Here is a 21,794-nt window from a genome sequence, read left to right as displayed (position 1 = left end):
TCAGCTGTGGGTCATGATGAAGTGAGACGCACAGCAGACTGGCACCAGCCCACAGCCCTGGAGGCACAGCAGTGTCCAGAAGAGAGAAAGAGAAAGATACACCAAGAAAACCCCTGGCTGAGAGGTCGGCGGAGGCCGTGGTTCTGATAATGTGGCCTGCGATGAACGTGGCAGGCAGTCAGGATCAAGTTAACTCTGGCCCACACATTTCTTACCCAGGGTCCCTGCAGCAAAAAAAAATGTCCAACTTGGTGAGGGGAGGGTGGTGGGGAGCAGGGCCCATCAAGAAAGTGAGGCGGGAAGTACTGCTTTTCAGACCAGAGTTACAGACCCAACGTCCTAAAATACTCTTGCAGCTTTTCCAGCCAGTTCCAAGGGCAGGCCCTCTGAAGTTCACAATGATGGAGAAAATAATAGCCAGGCAGGCAGTGTTCCAGATCCTTCCCACGCATTGCCCTTACAATGCTCACAGACATCCTAGGAGGTAGGTCAGATTATCCCCGTTTTACAGATCGGCAAACCGAGGCTCGGGGTACAACAAATACCTTGCCCAGGGACACAGAGCTCAGAGGGGCAGAGCCCAGACTCCAGGTTTGCCTGCCGTCTCTGTGCTGTACCCTGAGTTAAATCTCCTGTGAGTGCTGAGGAGGAAGGGGAGCAGAAGGGAGGTGAGAAAAGCCGAGCGATGTATGCTGTGGTCAGTGTTTAGTAACATCCTCTGTGGCCCCGGGTGGGTGCCAGCCCAGTGAGAGGGGAACCCCCTCTTTGTACCCCAAAGCAGACTCAGGGTTCTTCCAGAGGCAGCCAGAGTGGAGTGGCCTGCTAGATGCTCACTTCTCTGTGACACACTTTGTCACAGCTGTGTTGGAAGCTCCAGCATCTGTATTTGACTCATGAACCGGGTCACAGCCTCCAAGGAAAAAGGCTCAGCTGATAAGGGCTGCCTGGGCCCCTGAGACCTCTGGCTCTCCTTGCAGTCGGCATCACTGTGGGGTGTCCCCTTCTGTCTCTGAGAAGCAACTCAGTGCACCTGCGCCTAGGGTGTGAGCCGTCCCCTCTGCTGGCACTGAGGCCATCTCTTGGGGTAGCAAGAGGGGGAGTTCAGCTGGGCGACTGACTCACCCTTGTTCCTGGAACTGTCTGAAGGCGGGAGAGGATGCTGTGGGTAGGTTCTAACTGTATCATCTGGGCTGGGGCCGGTAGCAGATGGTCCTTATTAAAAAAAAAAAAAAAAAAAAAATACTTCCATGTGGGCTTAAAATAGTACAGCACTCACCATCAGCTGAATGGAGAAATGTACTAGCAGAGCATCACGTGGGGGTGGACGCTGCCGGCTGCAGGTTGGGGCATGGGCCCAGGCCTGGAGGGCAGAAAGGGGAAGCCTCAGGCACACACTGTGTGCTTGGCCTCATGAGAGGCAGGTGGCATAGTAGGACCCACGCAAGCCCCATGGCCATCCTGAGCCTGTGTGACCCACTGCCACAGAGAGGACCTGGAGCCTGGGAGACACACAGCAGGGCCATGATGGCAGAACCAAGTGCAAAGCCAAGGACGCTTTGGAGCCTGCCCGGGAGTAAATCTCAGATCTGCCACTCACTATTGGTATGCCCCGGGGCAAGTCATTTCCTCTTTCTGTGCCTCAGAACGGAGTGAACATAGCAACACTGGGGGGCGGTGGGGGGGCGGAGACAGCCTTCCCAGGAGCCCTGCTGCTGGGCAAACAAGCAGTGAGATCCAGGCTCTGGCAGGGCGCTTTCTGACACAGGCGAGAGCCCTGCCTTTTGTCCCCTTTTTTGAAAATTCCTTTGTGTCCTTATTTAAACCACGCTACATTTTGGCAAGTAGAAGTGACAGCTCTGAAAGTCTGAGTCTAAAGTTACACCTCTGGGCTGATGCTGTGTGCGCTGGGAAGGAAAGTGATGACAGGAGAGCCACCGCAGGCTGTGCAGGGAGGTTCCCAGAACAGCAACAGGGTGCAGCCAGGCTCAAGCCTCAGCGCAGGGCAGCAGGGACTCCCCAAGGGCTCCCCTGACTCCCTCCTGCCCCTCACAACTCAGCAAATGGAGCCCAGACCATGCGGCCGAGGGGTGGAAGACCTCCCAGCGGCAGGACCAGGGTGGGGACACTGCAGGGAAGTCAGGAAACCCTTGAGTCGCTGGTCCAAGACAGGTTTGTCTGGGCTAGAGGGTTTCTGCCCAGTGCACCTCTGTGTCTTTTGGGGATGAGCGGTGCACTGTGCTGGCAAACCTTTAAAAACTGGCTCTGCAGGGGATTAAACAATAGCTCTGATTTATGCCAATATCTACGGTGTAAACACTCCCACTGCAGCCAGTGTCATCATGGAATGTGGGGCTGGGGAGAGACCACATAATCACCTGCCAGGAGCGCCAACGGCCAGCACATCACTGGTGATAAATAGACCAGCCCCCAAAAGTAGGCTCGCCGCCTAGTAGGGGGTGAGGGCGGACAGACAAAGAACAATGACCCAGACTCTTCAGTCAGACTCTGTGGTTAAATCTCTATTCTGGTTAAATCTCTATTCTGTTTACTGTGTAGCCTTGGGCAAGTTACATACCCACTCTGGGCTGCATATATGAAGTGAGGCTGTTCATAGTACCACCCTTGTTATAACATAACCGTTTTCTTGTAATAATCTCTGTGTATGTGGGCTCTTAATTCCAGGTCAAACATGAGAGCCTCCTAGCAGCGTCCTCTGCAAGGAGCCTGTCAGGAGCTCGCCCACTCAAAATTCAATCAATACACACCTTCTCTCCACCCCATGCCCCGCCCCAGCTACCGCTTTGTCTCTCTTCCCCTCACACGTGTCTTCAAAGTACTGTCAGGCCGTCTGCATTTCCTCTCCTCCCTCCCACTTGTCCACCCACTGCCACAGCCTCTGTGCCCAACCAGCCACCACATCAGCTCCTGCCAACGTCACTGATGACCTCATTGTCTAAATCCAAGAAACATTTCTCAGCCATCCTCAGACTGGGCTTTCCACACCATGAGGCTCTGCTGACCACTCAGCTTTGGAGACACGTGTGTCCCTTGGCTTCTGGGACCGTTCTGTCCCATGCTGTCCCTCTCTTGTTCTCTCTCCCTAACTGTGCCTGGGCCGTCTGCCTCACCTTGTACCTCAACTATCTGGTGGGGCCATGTCTCCTCTTGCTAAACGCCCTCTAGGCGAGCTTGTTTACTCCAGTGGCCCCCACCCTCTGGATCTACACCAATGTCCCCCAAATTCTCCCTCCACTCAGACCTCCTCTGGCCCCCACAGTGACACCACCGAAAATCTCTTCCACCAACACCCTTGGTTGTCTCAGAGTCACCTCAGGTTCAATTTGTCCAAAACTGAGCTCATGACTCCCCTCCCAGGCCTGTTCTGCTTCCAGAGTCCATGACTGAATGGCCACTGTCACCTGGTCACCTTTGCCTGTAGTTTATCTCAAGCCCTGCTTCCCTCCCGGCATCTGGTAAAACCGTCCACTGGATCACCTTCATCTATCCCCCAGCGCGAGCAAGCACTGTCTCTGGGGCCAGGCTGGGCTGTGGCCATCTAACTGGTTTCTCCACCTCTACCCTTCCCCCACCCTCACCCTGCCCTCCCCCCCAGTTTGTCCTCCATAACCTTCCAAATCTCAGGCGTGGTCAGGGCACCTCATGCAGAAAACTCTTGGGACGCAGACCAAAATTCAACATGGTCTCTTAGGGCCTTGGCCTATTTCTCCCAGGCGCGCGCGCACGCTCTCTCTCTCTCTCTCTCTCTCTCTCTCTCTCTCTCCCCCCCCCCTTTACTCCTCGCCACCCCTACCCTGCATAGAGGCCTCACTCACCCCTCCACCGAGTGCCCCACTCATGCTTCCGATTTCAGCCCAACGTCTGCTTCCTGGGGAAGCCTTCCTCCTTCCTTGCACCCCCTCCACCCCACCCTAGGAAAGACCTTGTGCTATTGCTCCTCTGAGCTTCCCATACCATTTTCTTCCGAGCAGTTAACACTGTATGCAGTTACTCACATATGCATGAATGTGGTTAATTGATTAACCTTTAGCTCTCCCACGGGCTGATGGAGCTGACCACATTTTGAGCAGTGTAACACCCTACCCTGGAGTATTGTCTGTGAATGCAGGAGGCCCCACCCCACCAGCTGAATGCCTGAGGCACCCCCAGGCTCCTGCCCTTGATGGGAAGAGCCACCCGGACAGGAATGTGTGCCCCGCCCCCGTGTCTAGTAGGCCCAGAACCTGGAGGATGCTTAGAAAACACGTGTGGAGACTGGGTGGCAGCTGCTGCCTGTCAGTTTTTGAACAACTGCCATGGCAGGCGCTAACAGGGAGCCCGGGGTGCAGGTAGCCGTCTTGCCTATAGTGGACTAGACGGTGAGCCTCAGCACCGTGGCCATCGGGTCGCCCTGTGGTACCAGCCCAGAGCTCTGTCGGGCAGGACACAGAGTCAGTGCTGTCACCTCACCGTCTATGCGCTCAGGGGGCAGGTGACGAGACAGATCCTTGTCGGCCATGCGCCCGGGAGGTGCCACTGCTCTTTTCCCTGCTCAACCTCATCCCTGCTTTCTCCCCACCCCACGGCCAACCCTCTACTCTGTCCTGCTGGTGAACTGGCTGCCCAGAAGAAGCAAGTTCAAATGCATGAGCCAGAACCTCAGGCCACAGCACTCAGGCTCCCGCCCGAAGCGCACCCCACCCCCAGTGAGGAGCCTCTTTCTCCATCATCAAAATTCCAACCATGTCAACCAGATTCGGTGACCCTTTCCGCAATCAGCCAGAGTTACACTGGGCTTCGTGTTCCCTTCACTCAGCAAACACTTGTCAAACGCCCCCTATGTGCCATCGCCCCCCCTCCCCCGCAGGGACCTGCGTGTCCCCCTTGGTGGTCTCATGCACAGAGGCATGGCCTGCCTGGTGACTTGTACCTGCTCATTCCACCTAGTTCAACAAGACACTTTCACACCAGTTCTGTACTGGGACAATGCTAGGCCTGCTCACACAGCATGACCTGGCGTCCACAAGTTCACGGCTGATCCTGTTTCCCTCATCACCTGCCCACACTATTTAATCCCAATCCCTTATTCTGTGGCAAGCACTGTCCTAAGTCCTCCTGTAGACCCTTCAGAGCTGGGAAGTTTAGACATTGAGACCATCAGAGAACGAGGGTGTGCAGGGCAGACAAAATGTCATCGAAACTCCCAGAAGCAGAGGTCAGCATGGGTTGGGGTAGCATAACAGAAATTGTAGGAGAGGTTTGTGTCAGATTGGCCCTTAAAGTATTAATAATAATAATAATAATAATAATAATAATAATAATGGCAGCTAATACTGACCAAGTGCTAACACTGCTCTAATTAAGGTATAGGAACTCTCACCTGATTCTCACACTCAACCTCGGGCACAGCTGTGACTCTTACTCCATTTCACACATGAAGGCACACGGAATTAAAAAAGGTTGTCTGGCTCATAAATGGCAGAGCCAGGATACGAAGCCATGCAGCCTGGCTTGGTGGACAGTCCTCCGACACCATGCAGAGGGTTTGGTGGATTAGCTATCTATGCTGTGTAACAAATGTCCCCAGTTAGCAGCGTGTACACGTTTACTGTCTCACACTTCCTGTAGGTCAGGATCTGGGAATGGCTTAGCTGGTTCCTCTGGCTCCTGGCTTCTCCCTGCAATCGAGGTGACAGTCCGGTCACCTCAGGGCTCCAAGCAGACTCCCAGGGCTAGTGGCAGGCCTTGGGACACCGCTGGCTGTGGGCTGCAGACAATGCTTTGCCTCGGGGGCCTCTACAGGACTGCTCACAACATGGCAGCCAGCTTCCTTCCGAGTGAACAAGTGAGCAAAGGACAAGACAGAGGTCACGGTCATTTTCTAGCCTAACCACGGAAGTGACATTTCATCACTTTTGCCGACGTCTGTTCATATGAAGTTGCCAGGTCCGGCCCACGCCCAGGGAAAGCGGATTGCACAAGGTCATGGGCATCGGAAGTGGGGGCCACTGGGAGCTGGCAGGGGAGACAGAGGTCCACAAACATGAGGTGTAAGCTCGTCATCTTTTCGTTTGACTCCCCACCCCAGGAATCCTAACTAGTGTTTTCTTAAGGAATAATCCTAGCTTCGAAGTGAGCTAAAACTGGACTCCCCGCCTGAGACAATTCTTCCTCCTGTTCTTTCCAGAAACTAAGTGCCAAAGAAGACGAACACTTCTTAAAGATCATCCGCACATGTGCTTATGTAAAGAAACACAAGTGTATTTGTATTTCACTGGCGTCAGGCTGAAAACTTGGCGCCACTGTTCACCCCTCCCACTCCCTCACCATACGACTTCAGTCAGTCCCTAACACCTCTAAAGTGCTTATTTTTCCATCTTTTCCCTTTTTTTCCCATTGCCCATAATGAAGAAATACCCTGATGGTTGCAGTCTTAGAGTTTCCCCCTTCAACCATTTCCAGGCACCACCATCCATGCCACCTTTCGAAAGCCCCTATACACACAGGCCAGGTCACCACTTAAAGACCACCCATGGCTCCCCAGAGCCAAAGGGCAGGGCACAAACTTGAACCTGGCATTCAAGACCTTCTTGTAGTGCAAACCTGCTCCCCACACACCCCCTTTGCTCCAGTGAGGCTGACCCCTGTGCCTGCGTTTTCTGCCTCTGTCCCTCTGCTCACTTTACTTTCTAAATTTTGAATGCTTCTTCTGCTCTCCTCACCCAAATCCTGGTCAATCTTCACGGTCAAGTTCGTGCCCCACTTTCTCAATGAACCTCTCCATCTCCACTCCAACTCTCCAAGACTGGACCCAGAAGCAGGCAGTGTGTGCCCAACAGAGTCAGAAGTAAAAACGCTCGTGGGAGTGAGCAAACTACTCCAGAAAAGTTGTCTGAGTTCTCTTTCCTAAACCCATGCCCTGCACTCATCTTCACTACCCACTTACGCCCCTGGGCACCCGGACTCAGCCTTCTACCTCGCCTGGGCAACGGATCCCAGGGTCCTTCATCGGACCACCAGCTACCACACAGCCCCGCCCCGCTCAGCAGATGGCTTGATCCAGGACCTGCTCATACATCTCCTGCTTCCCAGCTATTCCCGACTGGACTCCAAGTACTTTCATGGCAGGGCTATGCCCCACCCATCTCTGAATCCAGGACAGGGACGAGACAGAGGTAAATATTGTCCAAAATGAGGAGGAAGATGAGAACTGTCCCTTGATAGGACACCCTCTAAAAATACACCCAAGACGCTTCACTCTAGTTCTTCAATGCTCAGAAATACAAAGATATATTTCCACTTAAAATCTAAGACCATAAACTCAGCTGTGATAAAGCACGAGGGTCCTAGAGATCACGACGCACATTGCCTTATGCAAATAGCTGCAGAGACCGTTGAAGATGTGTATGTGTCTGAGGCCCATTTGGAGACACTCCCAGGTGAGGCAGCCAGGTAGCAAACGCAGAGGCAGACGTGAAGCAGGTCTGCAGGGCATATCAGGAGCGTCACACCAGCATGACCCCCACGTTTTCCTGATAACAATGCCTCCCGTTCCCCGGGCACGGCTGGATGACACCCACACTACTCACTGTACACTTACTCTTGAACTTTATATTCTGCTGTTCTCTTTTCACACATTGTTCAGAAATAAATACTGGTGCCCACATTACATTTTGCTTTTAAATAGCATGCCAAAGAGGAGACATGCCCCATGCTCTCAGAGCCACACCAGACAGGGTCTGGGCCATTTGCATAAAAGGCAGAAGTTAGATCCGGGGAAAGCCGACAGGTGTAGGGCCTGTGGAGACCTGCCCTTGTTCCTGGCACAGCCACCACACACCTGGGGCCGGAAAGGAAGTCTCTTAACCTGTTCAAAACTGAGGTTGGCTTTTCTGAAAAACACCTTATCTCAGACCACTTTCTACTCTTAAAAATTATTGAGCATCCATGTGGGTTATATCTGAAGATGTTTACAGTCTTAGAAATGAAAAGATCTTCTGCACGTATGTATAGCTACGTAAAGAAACGTGTATTTGGATTTTTGAATATTTATTAATTTGGATCAAATATAACAACAGAAGATTCATTACATATTGGCACAAATGTCATCTTTTAAGAAAAAACAAACCATATTTTCCAAAAGAAAAATAACGGTGAGCAGAATGGCAATCGTTTGTCCTTTGCCCAAGTTCATGGACGTCTGGAGTCATAGAAGACAGCTGGCTGCTCACAGCACTTCTGAATTCCGTTGATTTAGTTGAGGTATGTAAAGAAATTCAGCCTCAAACAAATCATAGTTGGAAAATTAGAGGACAACTTTGTAATAGGCTTGTCAGATCATGGTGGGTATTCTTTGACTAGGGTTTTCTTCGCTTTCTCATTCCCGAATACCGAGGAAAGTTGGTTGGGAAATCAGGAAAATCAGCTCTTTGAACCCAGTAATACCCACAATGGGAAATAAATGTACTACTCACAATGTGTCTCTTAGACATTTTTCCTATTTATCACTAGGGTTTCTGGGCAGGAATTCCTGCCCGTTCTTGGGAATGTTTTTCGCTTTCCGTTCCTGAATCCCAAGAAAAGTTGGTCAGGAAATCGGGAAAATCGCTCCTTGAACCCAGGTGGTTGGTAGCATTGGCCGTCACTTTGTGGAAACGATTCATCATGGAGAACAGAAAACAGTTTATATCAGAGGATTCAGGAATGGGAAAGCGAAAAAAATTCCTGAGAACGGGCAGGAATTCGCGCCCAGAAACCCCATCTTTGACGCAACACCAAAGTCAGCAGGTGGTAGTCTCTTCAGAGTTCGCGGCAATGCAAAATCTGAAACCATATGAATTAATTACATTTAAATCTACTGGCTTTCATGCACTTTGAATAGTTGGGTTTTTTCCTACCCATTCATGAATGGGCAACATCATGCATTGGTCATTGGGAAAATACTGATTCACTGAGTCCCGCAGACCTGTGATCTATTGACGCATTTCATTATATAATATCCAGAAATCACAGCATTCATATGACCACTAATCTTGTCTGAGAAGTCGATGTGAGGAAGCTATCAGGGTCACCGCAATGGGTACAAGTTTCCTAAAATTCTAGTTGTCACTCAAAATCTTCAATTTTATGACTGGCAATAAACACTGTCAGTTATTTTTCTTGAAGTAACAAGCTCACTTTGTTTATTTGCAAGAAAATGTCTGCCAAACACCCCATCTGAATTCCTAGTTTGTCGGTCAGCCATCTTTCATAAACATCATGCTGCATGGAAAAGCCTGGAAAAGAAACCTGATGACCAGCAGGGTCTGGCCTTGTCAACACAGCTTACTTCATACCTCAGAATCAATTCCATTTAGGCAAAGAAAAACCTTTCACAATGTTCACAAACATTTTTGTTGACACATCAAAGGAATCGGTTGTGATTTTAGAAGAAATATGGCCATCTTTCATGGAATTAAACCATTTTGTTCATTAGAAGAAGAATTATTCTGCATTTAATGACCTAAAAATTTATATAACGCTACTTTCATCCTCATTATTTTTCTCTGTTTGAGGAATGGCAAAATGGCAAGGTGGGTATGGCCATCGATTCGAGCTGGGTTACTGGACTTGCAATCCTGGCTCTCTTACTTATTGACCATGTGACTAGGTCTAGTTAACTGGTTACTCTGTGCCTCAGTTTCCTCCACTGTGAAATGGGTCAATAATAATAGCACCTACTCAGTGGAAGCGAGCTCTTGTCAATGACGCTCTCAGTAGAAGCAATGGTTATCAGCACGACCTCACCATTTCCAAACATGTTTATCTCTGCCTTCCGCTCTGTGGGAAATCCTCCGTGACTGGCTGGCTCTCCCACCCATCCAGGCAGTACATGGCCCCTGTGTCGGGTGACAACATGTCCAGGAATCTAGAAAAGTTAAACAGGCATCCTCTCTCCTCCTGTTAGTAAGGATGACAAATCCGGGGAGAGAGGGGCCCTTCAGTCTGGAGGAGCTGGGGGGAGGGTAGAAGGGGGCACCCAGAACTTCTGCTTCCTTAGAGCTGTCCCAGGTGATCCACAAGTCATCACCTTCTAATGTGGACACGTGTGACAGAAGGGGTTAATTGCCTGGCACCCACAGGTGTTCATCCAGTGGCCCAAGCGCGGAGCAAGGTGACACCTCCGTTTGGAGGGAAGCTGTGTGAAAGCTCCCACCATAATCGGTGTGATCCCTGACAGCAGTGGAGCACACCAGCCAGCCCAGCCCAGTTCCCCAGGGCCTCCTCACGTAGGGTTTGTCAGGGAGTCTGCGCTGCGTGGAGACTCATTGCGGAGCAGGGACCGTGAGGCTCCGTGCACAGAGACGGCCTCATGGGAATGAGCAGCGAGGGGGAGGGGAGGGCTGCAGGCTGTAACCTAGACTCTCAGACGGGCATGGAGTCAGCACAGCCACCCAAACAGGAAGTACCTGCAAAACAGGTAGCAACACCCAGAGCCCAGACACACATTTTGCCTGAGAAAGAGGGGCCCAACACCCAGGGAGCTGCCAGTGGCCGCTCGTTCTCAATCCATGAGGCTCTTCAGGTGTGCTCTGACCTAGATTCTGTCCCACCCAAGGTGTCACTCGTGAGGAACTTCGATGACCTTCAACCTGCAATGACCCTGGACCCAATCTGAATCTCTGTCATATGAGGTCTTTGTGAAGCAGTCTTTAACACATGGCCACAAATCCTTTGACCCTTCTTCCATTTAGAGATGGAGTCTGTGTCCCTTCTTCTTGAACCTGGGTAGACATATGACTTCCAACCAACTGAAGTGACACCATGTGACTTCCAAAATGAGGCCGTATAGCTTTCTACTTGTTCTGCTGGGACACTGGCTCTTGGTGCCCTGAGCTGCCAGCAAGAAGTCAAATGACCCTGAGGCTCTGTCTTGTGAGGAAGCCCAAGTCACCCAGAGACCACGCAAGGTGGTCCCGGTCCCAGCTGAGCCCAGCTTCTCAGGCAGCCCGGCCCAGGGGTCCAAACACATCAGTAAAGAAGCCGCCAGATGGTTCCCGCTCCCTCTGGTCACCCGTCCGCAGCCCACCACGTCTCCCCCGAGGAGGTGTCAGACACGCTATCCCCCTCCTGCCCAAGTTCCACATCTTCAGAATCCAGGAGCCTGCTGCCGCTGACAGCAATGAGACGCCATTCACTGGTGTCCCAAGACTCGAGGGATTCTTCCCACTCCCCGGTTCTTTCCATTCTCATATGCAGGGGCATTTTTCTCTCATTCAAAAGAGACGAGATGCAGAAAAATCAAAGAACAGAGCCCGGAAAATGCCAGGATGAGGTTGGCATCTGCTCAGGGTGGAGCACCGGTAGGCCAAGCCTGAGCGGGCTGAAGACCGCAGACGAAGGCGCCTTTTCGTCTCCTCTTCAGGCGCCAGTATCCATCCGCTTTCGGGTTTGTTGTGCTTGCGTCAGTCACATCCGGTCTCATCAGCCACCCCTTGGGGCAGCAACAGAGGTTCCTTTTCTCAGGTCAGTGGTCGTCCCCATAGACTCTGAGCTGTCCTTCCAGCCTCTCCTGGGCCCCCGCCTGCCGCGTTTTGGTCCCTGCACTCCTAACCGTCTCCGTCACCCCACCCTCCATCTCCTCCTCACCCAGCACCCTCTGTGTACACAGTAGGCTCTCAACAAAGGCTTCTTACATTGAAATAACTCCATGGCCAGCTACAGGTACTGCTCCTACTCTAGCAAAACGGCAGGGCCATTTGCTACAAAGAAATTCACCAGCTAGTGAAACGTTCTCGGGACCCCAGAACATCCAACTCCTTGATGCTCTAAGCTCCTTGTGGGATTTTGTTTTTTTAATCTCCTTCAATCCTTGAAATGGCCTTGACCTTTCAACCCTGTGCTGTATGTAGATTCTGTCCTTCTGAATCCCGCCCAGTCACCCAAGGCACAAAATAAAATCAGCTTTGGAAGTCAGAACCCAGCATGAAGAAGACCCCACGCTAAAATTTCCTGGACGGGGCTTACTTTCCATGAGCACAAAATGTAGGCATGCTACCTGAACTACTGAGCTGTGCACTTTTGAACAACCTGTCACCACAGCAGTGTCACATCCGCCATTACCTCAGAAGGAGAGAACACCTTGCGAACGAAATCTGCTTAGCAACATGTCAACTTCCGTGCGTCTTACGGATTCTCTCAGGACTCGAGGCCTGAGTACCCTGGGGTAAATGGTGCTTCCATGAACAATCTAGAAGGCACTGCCACAGCCAGAAGTGGCCTCTTCCGCAACCTGTCCCCACGTGTCCTTGGATGAGTCAGGTGTGGGGCTTCCCCAAAGCCACAGCCCATTGGCTCTGCACGCAGGGCAGTTACACAAGCCAGTTGTTATACAAATAATAGCTGGTGCTTTGCAGGCACAATCTCACTTAACCCTCAGGACAGCCTAAACAGCAGGCGTCACCCCCACTGAGCGATGAGGAGCCGGGGTGGTTCCAGTGCCAGCCCCAGAAGCTCTGGCCCTCCCCAGTGCAGTCCGCTGCCATCATGATGGAACACGTCATAGGCCACCATCCATGCGCTGTGGCTCTGAGCATTTTCCCAGCTCAATAAGAAGGATTTTCTATCATCTCCATTTTATATCAGGGACCAATTCTTGGAGAAGTGAGGAATCGGGCCCAATGTCCCTCCAGGAGTCAGTAGAGGTGCAGGAACATAGGCTGTCCTCCACTGGGGGACCCTCGGGCTGTATACCTTTGTCCAGAGGTTTTCAATGCCTAGCCGGGGGCCCAGGCTGCTCCCTCTGAGCCCAGGAAGAGGACACCAGGGCCCACCCCTGCTCAGCTTAAGAATAAACCCCAAACTCTTGCACTTGCTGAAAATCTTCCCAAGCAGGGTGGCCCACTGGCTGGGCCATCAGTTATTCCAGACCTAATATGGAGCTTTTCTGTATATTTGAGAGGGATGAGGACAAAGGAAGCACATGTGAGACTGGCAGGCCCACGAATCACCTGAGGATCTTGTTAAAATGCAGGTGCTGGAGGAAGGGACTCAGGGAGACGGGTGTTGAGAGTGCATTTCCAGCCAGCTGCCCGCTGAGGCTTCTGGTCCTCGATCCCACCTTTAGGGAAAGGGGATAAGGTACCTCTGCTGAAAAGGAAAGATGCTTGGTAAAAAGACCTGGTGGTGCTCCCAGGACAGTGCAGGACGTCTACAGGCTGCGTGTTAACGAGCTCAGGAAGCCTTAGAGGAGGGGAGGAAGCCTGGCTCTAACCTTCAGGAGACTGACTGCTCCCAGAGCCTCTCTCAGGCTCTAAGCCCGCCACTGGTAACAGGATGTCTTCTCTGTTCTGATTCCCCAGTGCCTGGACACACACCTGGGATGTGCTAGATGCCCAATAGATACTGACTGAAGAAGGGGAAGAAGGAAGAAAGGAAGGGTGGGCTCTAATTTAAAACATAACACTTTCATCAAAGAAGACTCTGAGATATGATCTATGTTTATGAAATTACGTCACACTTGCATTTGTCTCAGATGGGCACAGAATGGCTACTCCACGCCAGTTGATTAATTGATAGAAAGAACTCAGGTTTGCTAAGGAAGTTTTACGCGTTGCTGTGGCCCCACAGGGTCTAGAACTCTACCTTTCATATATTACCTCAGACTTCTAGAACCGAAGAAACTTCTGAATATTTGAAAGATGGAATTTTAGGGGCTGCAATGATTAATTTTATGTGTCAACTTGGCTGGGCGACTGTGCCCAGATTTGGTCAAACATTATTCTGAATGTCCCCATGATGTGTTTTTGAGTGAAATGAACCTTTAAATTGGTGCTCGCTGAGGAAAGCAGATTGCCCTGCATAATGTGGGTGGGCCTCACCCAATCAGTTGAAGTCCCGAATAGAAGAAAGACTGACCTCCCTCAAGCAATAGGGAGCTCTGCCCAGCAGGTGGCCTTCTGGCTTGAACTGCAACATCGGCTCTTCCCTGGGTCCCCAGCCTGCCGACCCTCCCTACAGATATGCCAGCCTCCTTATGCATGTACTACACCTTGTAACAGACGATAAATACTGCTTATCCCAAAGGATAGTAAAGGATAGCACACAGACGTGAAAAGAGAGGCTGAGTATATTCATGGCTGATGAACTAATAAGTCCCACGACATCTCTGACCCAGGGGAATATGGGTTATACCTTCAAGTAGTACATAGCAGCAGACATACTATTAAAAGTGTGTCTGCCCCAGCAACGTTAGCCAGAGTATTGAATCCATACTTAGTTAAACCCACCTCCACCCCCAGAGGGGTTCTCAGATCACCCTTGAGAACCAATGTGGAGCAGTTTCCCGTGGAGGAATTGCCTCAGTCAAAACCAGGCAACCGATACATTCTAATAACACTGAGTTCTGCATGGCAGTACAGGCAGACCTCAGAGATACTGGGGGTTCAGTGCCAGAACACCACAATAAAGTGGGCTGTCATCTTTTTGCTGGTGGAGGGTCTTGCCTTCAACTTGTAAAAAAGAAACGCAACATCTGTGAAGCGAGGTACGCCTGTACAATGAGGTACGCCTGTAATTATGTGCCCTTAAACTATTAGGTGGACCATATGAAACCGTATTTGACCCTCTCTGACTCTAATTCTGCCTCGAATTTTAGATCGTATTGAATAAAGGGCAGTCCTCTCTCTTACAGATCCTCTAGGACGTTCCCCATCTTGCCATCCCATCAGCAGTATGGCATGGAACACACCCCATGGGCCTTGGGCAAGTCACTTCCCCTCCCAAGTCTGACTAGTGACCTCAGGGACCTCAGCAACCAACATCTACCAAGTGCCAGGGGATTCTGGACTCTGCAACAGAAAGGGTCTCAGAAAGCCGTACTGGGAGAGAGAGGAAGGGAGGAGAGCTGGGGCTGATGACAGTGTCCCAGGAGAGAAGCCACCCCGTGGACGAGGCCAGCCCTCAACCCAGTCATTTAAGGAGTAATTAAGGAGCTAAGAATACACTGTGCGACCTCAATTAATGATGGGTAAAGTGACAAATACTTACAGTGTCCTTACTGAAGACTTCCCTTTGGTTCTGTTTAATAATTACTATTTAGAGAAAGTCACGAACACACACACACACACACACACACAAAAGCAGATGCTGCATTTGAATACTGTTCCTGAAGAAATGCAAGCAGTAGAGAAAAGGAAGCTCACGGGAGACCAGAAGCAACTGCGCCAATTCCAAAAAATTGGCTTACATGACTACAAATTTCAGAAAAATGTCCTCAGAGTGACCTCAGAGCCTGATTCCCGGCAGACAAAAGCCCCACGTGGATTTGCCCTCCTTGGAGAGGCAGGTTCTGTAGCTATAGTCGCTCTAGTTCAGTTTGTTTTACTTTCATGAAATAGAGGCTCAGCCAGGGGAGGGAGGTTTGTTTACTCGTAGGTTCATTCATTCCCCCGGGGAACACAAAAGCAGATTGTATGGGGGCAAGTCCTACAGTACAGAGATCACAGAAGCGAGGTCGGCTGCCCTACCAACGTGAGCCGCTTCTGCGTCTCGCCTCGGGGTTTCTCTCTCCACTAAGGACCACATAGCAAATGTCATGATGCCTGTTTTTCCTTCCACCCACCACCCGAAACGACAGAATCTATGGTCCCCTTGGGTTCCCAGAAGGCACTGAGTCTAGGGCAGGTGCCTTGGAGCCGTCCTGAGGCCTGAGAGCCTCCGGGGCCTGGGAACCCTGGGTCAGACACAGAGGTGACGGGCCCTGCAGCCGGCTGCTGTGCAGTCAGGGCTGGCTTTTACAGAGAGCAGCCGGGACGCGCATTCACAGGCACAAAAAGTCACTGGCAGTGCTCAGCAATGTGGCTGGCACCCAGACTTTCTCACCACCAGACGATGCTGGCTGGACAGCATGTGCCTACTACCGAGCACATTTCATTAAACAAAGCAAGTGTGGACTTGGTACCTTTAGCTTCCTGAGAGACGCAAGGCTCTTGCAGCTGAAGGCGCACTGGCGGCTTGGAGCCTAATCCTTCACACGGCCCACAGGGCAGCCATAAACCCTGAAAGCAACGAGAACACGAACACGGTTAAGGGAAACGACAGCCAAGATGACTGGGTATCATTATTCTTCACCCTGTGTTGTCCCCTCCTTTGTTTTTTCTATCTTTTTTCACCCTGCTTTTAATTTATGTTCTGTGCATATATTTTTATAGCCATATAAGCCATCTGAAATTCTTTTTTCTTTTTTTTTTTTTTGGACAGGAACAAAGAAATACGTGGAATGGAATGAGATGAGATGAACGAGGAGCTACCCAATTGTCACCTGACTAAGGAGAGAACTCAGACGCCCAATATGACATCCCTGCACGTGTCCCCGATGGGGCAGGTCCCTGGCAGGGCCAGTTGAGAATGGGTAGTTTCAACAGAGGGCTCCTCAGCTCCCACAGAAGCAGCAACGTTAGAGATTTTAAAGGGTTTTCAGCTTCAGTGGCTCCCGGCCCCAAGAGAAGTGTTTCTGCTGTGTCAAGGACCAGCAGCGTCAGAATTTTCTAGGGTGCCAAACACGTGCGCACAAAACTAAAATGCATGTTCCTGGGCCCCCCTGAGAAAAACATCTCCCTCGGTGGATGAGATCTGCACATTTACCTGGTAACTCCTGGCTCAGTACCACATGAGCACAGCTGCCCTGTCAACGACAAGTGCCCAGCCAGCCTCCACACCGTGTCCTCAGCCCTCCAGGGTGCCCATCAGGAGGGCTCCCACATCCCCACCTCCGAGCTCTCACAGCTTCCATGCTCTGCCTGACACCCATTCCCCCTCGAAACTGGTACCCTCCTTGCTGACCTATACCTGCGTCCTTCTCCCACACATCCCTCCCTGGCACCCGGGACGCGATGGGGGCCTGATGGGTTGGTCCCCCCACCAGCTCACCAGTGCCTCCCACAGCCTCATGCTGGCCCTCACTGAGCTTCAGACAGGGTACATGGCAAGTAAATGTTTATTGAGCAAACATAAATTTTTATTACTCTCTTCCAGGAACTCACTTGCCCCAAACACACAGTGTGTGACAAAACAAAGCCCAACTGGACCTCTCACTTGATGCACCGCTTGGGAGCCACGTGCACTTCCATGTCTGTGAGCCTGGCTCCCATCATTCTCCCTCTGTCCCTGATCAAACATAACTCAAGTTTCAGCCTTGGCTTAAATGCCATCTCTTCTAGGAAGCCTTCTTTGATTTCCTCTTATTCACTCAACAATCATTCCCTGAGTGTCCACCCACCCTGGCTCAGACACTTGACCGGGCCAAGAACTAGCAGAAGTGGTCACTGCTCAGAGCCCCGAGGGGTAAGTAAACACCACTGTGACTCCTGGGCCAGCCTCTCCCAGGGCCTCTGCCACAGCCCTTTCCCCAGTCCTCTGGTTTCACTCCTACATCTTCATAATTACATCTCACACACACAACACACCCTTAACAGACTGGAAGAAGGGCTGAGTCCTCACTTACAAGGAAAAGTTCCTCTGGAAAGGTTTGTTGAATAAACAAAGCATAGCAAGGAACCAGGCCCAGAGCAGGGGGATCTGGGGAAGGTTAAAAATGAAAATGAACACACATTAAAACCACAATGAGATACCTCTCCATACCAACCTATCAGAATGGCTAAAACCCAGAACACTGGCAACACCAAACGCTGGTGGGGGTGGGGAGCAGCAGGAACTCTTCCTTCATTGCTGGTGGGAATGAGACCGGGTGCAGCCACTTGGGAAGACAGCGTGGCCGCTTCTTAATAAACCAAACGTATCTTACCATGGGCTCCTGCCATCATGCTCCCTGGTATTTACCCAAAGGCGTTGAAAACTTAATGTCCACGCAAAACCCTGCGCACGAATGTTTATAGCAGCTTTATTCAAAATCACTAAGGCTGGGAAGCAACCAAGATGCCCCCCAGCAGGTGATGGATAAATAATCTGTGGTCCATCCAGACAACGGAATAGTATTCAGCGCTAAACAGAAATCAGCTCTCAAGCCACGAAAAGACATGGAGGAACCTTCAATACATATTCCTAAGTGAAAGAAGCCAGTCTGAAAAGGCTGCATACGGCATGGTTCCAGCTACCTGACGTTCTGGGAAAGGTGAAACCACAGAGACAGTAGAAAACCAGCGGTTGCCAGGGGTGGGGGCAGGGAGGGATGAGTAAGGGGAACACAGAGGAATTTTAGGGCAGTGAAAACATTCTGTAACATATTGTCATGGTGGCCACGTCACTGTGCCTTTGTCCAAACACAGAATGTACACCACCAAGCATGACCCCTAATGCGAACTATGGACTTTGGATGATAAAGGTGCGTCAGTGTACGTTCATCCGTTGTAACATGTGTCCCACTCTGGTGAGGTCTGTGGAGAGTAGAGGAGGTTACACATGTGTGGGGGACAGGTGCTACATGGGACATCTCTGTCTTCCTCTCAATTTTGCTATGAACCTAAAACTGGTCTAAAAAGATCAAGTCTTAAAAAAATGTTTTTAAGAAAGAACACCCATAATAACAGTAGCCACTCTGCCTTATTGTTACTAGTGACAAAATCAAGGTGCCCGGTTATAAACGTCTGAGTTAGGAACAGCTGTGTCAGGCTCTGAACACACGGGCCCGACTAACCCCAGCACGAGGTCCTGGTGCAATCCTGCCAGCTGCTTGGGACCCACTGGGGACGCCAGGACACAAGAACGGCTGCGGGCCCTGGCACGCACAGCCTCGGGGGACAGCCTCCTAGGGCAGCGACGTCCTAAGCAGAGCAAGAAACGGGGATAGCACAGGCCCTGGAACCCGACTGCCTGGGTGCAAACGCACGTTATTTGGCTTCTCCATGCCTCAGTTTCCCCATCGGTAAAATAGGGGTGATCATGCTCTCAACATTGCAAGACTGTTGTGCTGTTTAAACGAGGTGAGACTTGCAAGCCTTCCACAGAGCCGGGTGTAGGCGACCAGCAGGGAACCACCGCTGCAGGTCCTGTTAGCTGCCACTTACCAGGCACCATCCCAGACCCTGTATGTGCCTTCGTTTATTGAGACCCCACCCGGCCCCCAAGGAAGCATTACTGTCCCCGTGCTCAGAGGTCTTTCCCAAGGCCACCAGGTCATGAGAGGGATTTGGACCAAAGATCTCTGCCTCCCAAGCTACACTATGGCTCTGCCTTTTGGGGTCAAAGTCCCCTGAAAGGTGCATCCGCCTGCAGCTGCAGGGGGCACCCCGCCTCCCCGAGGCACATTCCCCCAGTGGCCATGGCCTGGGAACACTGAAGTCCTGGCTGTGGGGGAGGGGCAGCTGGACAGAAAAGCCCCAGATGATGCACACGGGAACTCTAACCGCCACCCTGCACCTGGTGGTTTTGCATTTCCTGAGACAGCTGAAGGGACTGTGTGTGAAGCTCCAGGCCACAGGGGAAACGAGCCCGGACGCTGGACTAGGCCCCAAAGCTACTTCGCGTCCCAGCCTGGAAAAGCTGTGATGGAGCCTGTTGAAACGCTGTCCTGCCCTCGGGTGACCTGGAAAACACCTGGGAGGGCCCTCCAGGGGCATCCTGCATCCCAGGACTAGGGGAACACTCTCTCGGTTCCAGGGAGGAGGGAGTAATTCTCTGTCCCCCACAGGCTCTTGGGGAATTAAAGGGAAATCCCAAGCCACTTCTCTGGGCTGCAGGCTGTCTGAGGGTGGCCACCCCCAAACTGCCCCCTGCACCTCCAATTTACATCGCTGGGAACCCTGTGCACCTGGCTCCTTCTGATGCCAAATATGAGGGCAGCATACCACAAAGACACAGTCCCCACGAGGGACGCGGGCTCAAACGGCCCATGTAGCCTGCCCGAGGTTGCCAGTAACTGCAAGCACCAGCACTCAGAGCCAGGCCTGGAACCCAGGCTCCCGCACTTTCCCTGAACCTAAGTGTCGGGACCTGCAGCCACCACGGCTCAGCAAGCCGAACCCGAACGTGTAGCCAGGCATTGGCCACGCTCTGGGGCAGAGCCCAAGCCTGGGCGCTCTGACAAAACCCCACACACCAGACGAGGAGGGCCAGGGCCTTGAATTACACTAAGTTGTGGGGCAGCGGTGTAAACTGTGTGCAAATGACCAAAGCCAAATTCCGACATCAGCAGGGCTGGCCCAGCTGTGTCAGAGGGACAGACGGGCATGTGCTGAGTGGTCAGGGCCTGGCGGGGTGCAGGAGGCCTCTGCAGCTGCGGGTGGGGAAATGCAGCCAGCAGCGCCCGCCCACCCGCCCGGCTATAAGTGCTGACACCCGCCCACCCGAGGTGGCTGCAGAGGACAGGGAAGTACTGGCAGCCGGCCTGGCCACAGCCAAGCCCAGGCCCAGAACACGGCTGCAGGGAGAAGGTGGCAGGAGCCTTCCCACCTGGTCAGACACTTCCATTTGCTAAGAAAGGCGGGTGGAAAGCACCCTTACAGAGACGCAAACCCAAACGGGTGCTGGACGGGAAGCCTGTGCAGGGAGGATCCGTGTTCTTGCTTGTGGGGCTGGGAGGTGTGGGGGGAGGGGTGCAGAAGAAGCGCCCCCTCTGGTGGTCTGAGCTGCAGTGCCCAGATCTGTGTCCAGCTGTCCCGGGTCTGAGCCCCACTACTCCCCAGCCCCCAGAAAAAGTACAGCAATATCTGTTTGGTTTATCTATTTACACTTACCCAAAATAGGTCCATGCCCCTGGGGCATTCCAATTCAAGAGGCTGCTCAGACTTGAATTACGAACCCTCCCTTCTACTGGAACCCTCGCCTCTCTGAACAGACGACAGTGGCATTGACAGCTAGCTATTCCCCAGTAACAAACAGTTGAAGGGCGAAAAGGCAAATCAAGGGCAGACGTTGAGTAAGGGGCTTCGCGGTTGATAAGAGAAAATCTCCAGCTCCACTCACAGCTGAGCAGAGGGAACACCTGGCCTGTCCCCCTGGAATGTGCGGCCGGCAGCCTGTGGCCCCACCAAGTCTGTGCCTGTCCTCTCACCAAGCACGCTGTCCCCGCAGTCAGGATCCCTGGTCACCTTGTGGATTCAGAGGACACAGCTCCTGGATGAGATGACACCACTTGGCACGCAGCCTCCAACTTTTGCTCCGACACCGCCACCTACATTATCAGGCAAACTGCCAGGAGCTGCTCCCACAGGGGAAATGGGCCAGGCACATGAAAGCAAAAACAAAACCAAAGTTGGGTGGGCTATTTTTATCATCCTATAGACTTGTAGCAAAGACCCTGGCAGGTCCCGGGCATCGCAGGCATGGAGCAGATTGCTCTCGCTCTCTGTCCCCTTCCTTTCATCCTGCCCTGCCCACCACCCCCACCCCCGTCAGGAAACTGAGGAAGTGGATCAGGTCAGAGCAAAGCAGTCCTCATTCTGCCATCTCCACAGGAAAAACTAATTAGTCACCAAATATTCAGAGTGGGTAATTGCTACCTGTATTAATAAGGGCAAACAGTGGCAAGAAAACAGTGGTTTACTATTTCTGAGAGCCAGCCTCCCTTCACCCAGAGTTCCAGGCTCTGCTGGGGCACGGGTGCAGGAGACACGACTCCCGCTGACGGCCTGCAAGAAGGGGGAGCACAGGAGCCCGGGGCTGCCCCTGCTCCCGGGTCAGTTCAAACACTTCTGGGGCTGAGCCACCAATTGTCACCTCTTACACACGCACGCACTGCACGTGCACATTCACACACACGCGCTCACACAATCACACCAGGGTTCCAAGGAGAATGTGTCAAACCAAGATGCTCACCAGGTTTTTCAACAAGTTGCCCCAAATTCCTCCACTCTCGCAAGGGG

The 21,794-nt window shown here is 52.1% G+C and overlaps 1 long non-coding RNA gene across 1 annotated transcript; it reads right to left on the bottom strand.

The window, feature by feature from the left end:
- Positions 1-1,203: 1,203 nt before the first annotated feature.
- LOC117032645 (uncharacterized) lies at positions 1,204-21,141 on the bottom strand. Its single transcript, XR_004424789.1, has 3 exons — positions 20,984-21,141; positions 15,938-16,034; positions 1,204-1,360 (listed from the first exon to the last, which is right to left on the bottom strand). It is a non-coding gene; the product is annotated as an uncharacterized LOC117032645 (long non-coding RNA).
- Positions 21,142-21,794: the final 653 nt, after the last annotated feature.

This window comes from Rhinolophus ferrumequinum, chromosome 13 (assembly GCF_004115265.2).
Source record: "Rhinolophus ferrumequinum isolate MPI-CBG mRhiFer1 chromosome 13, mRhiFer1_v1.p, whole genome shotgun sequence".
Taxonomy (NCBI): domain Eukaryota; kingdom Metazoa; phylum Chordata; class Mammalia; order Chiroptera; family Rhinolophidae; genus Rhinolophus; species Rhinolophus ferrumequinum.
The sequence above is the reverse complement of the archived record's forward strand: the minus strand, read 5'-3'. Positions and strand labels throughout refer to the sequence as shown.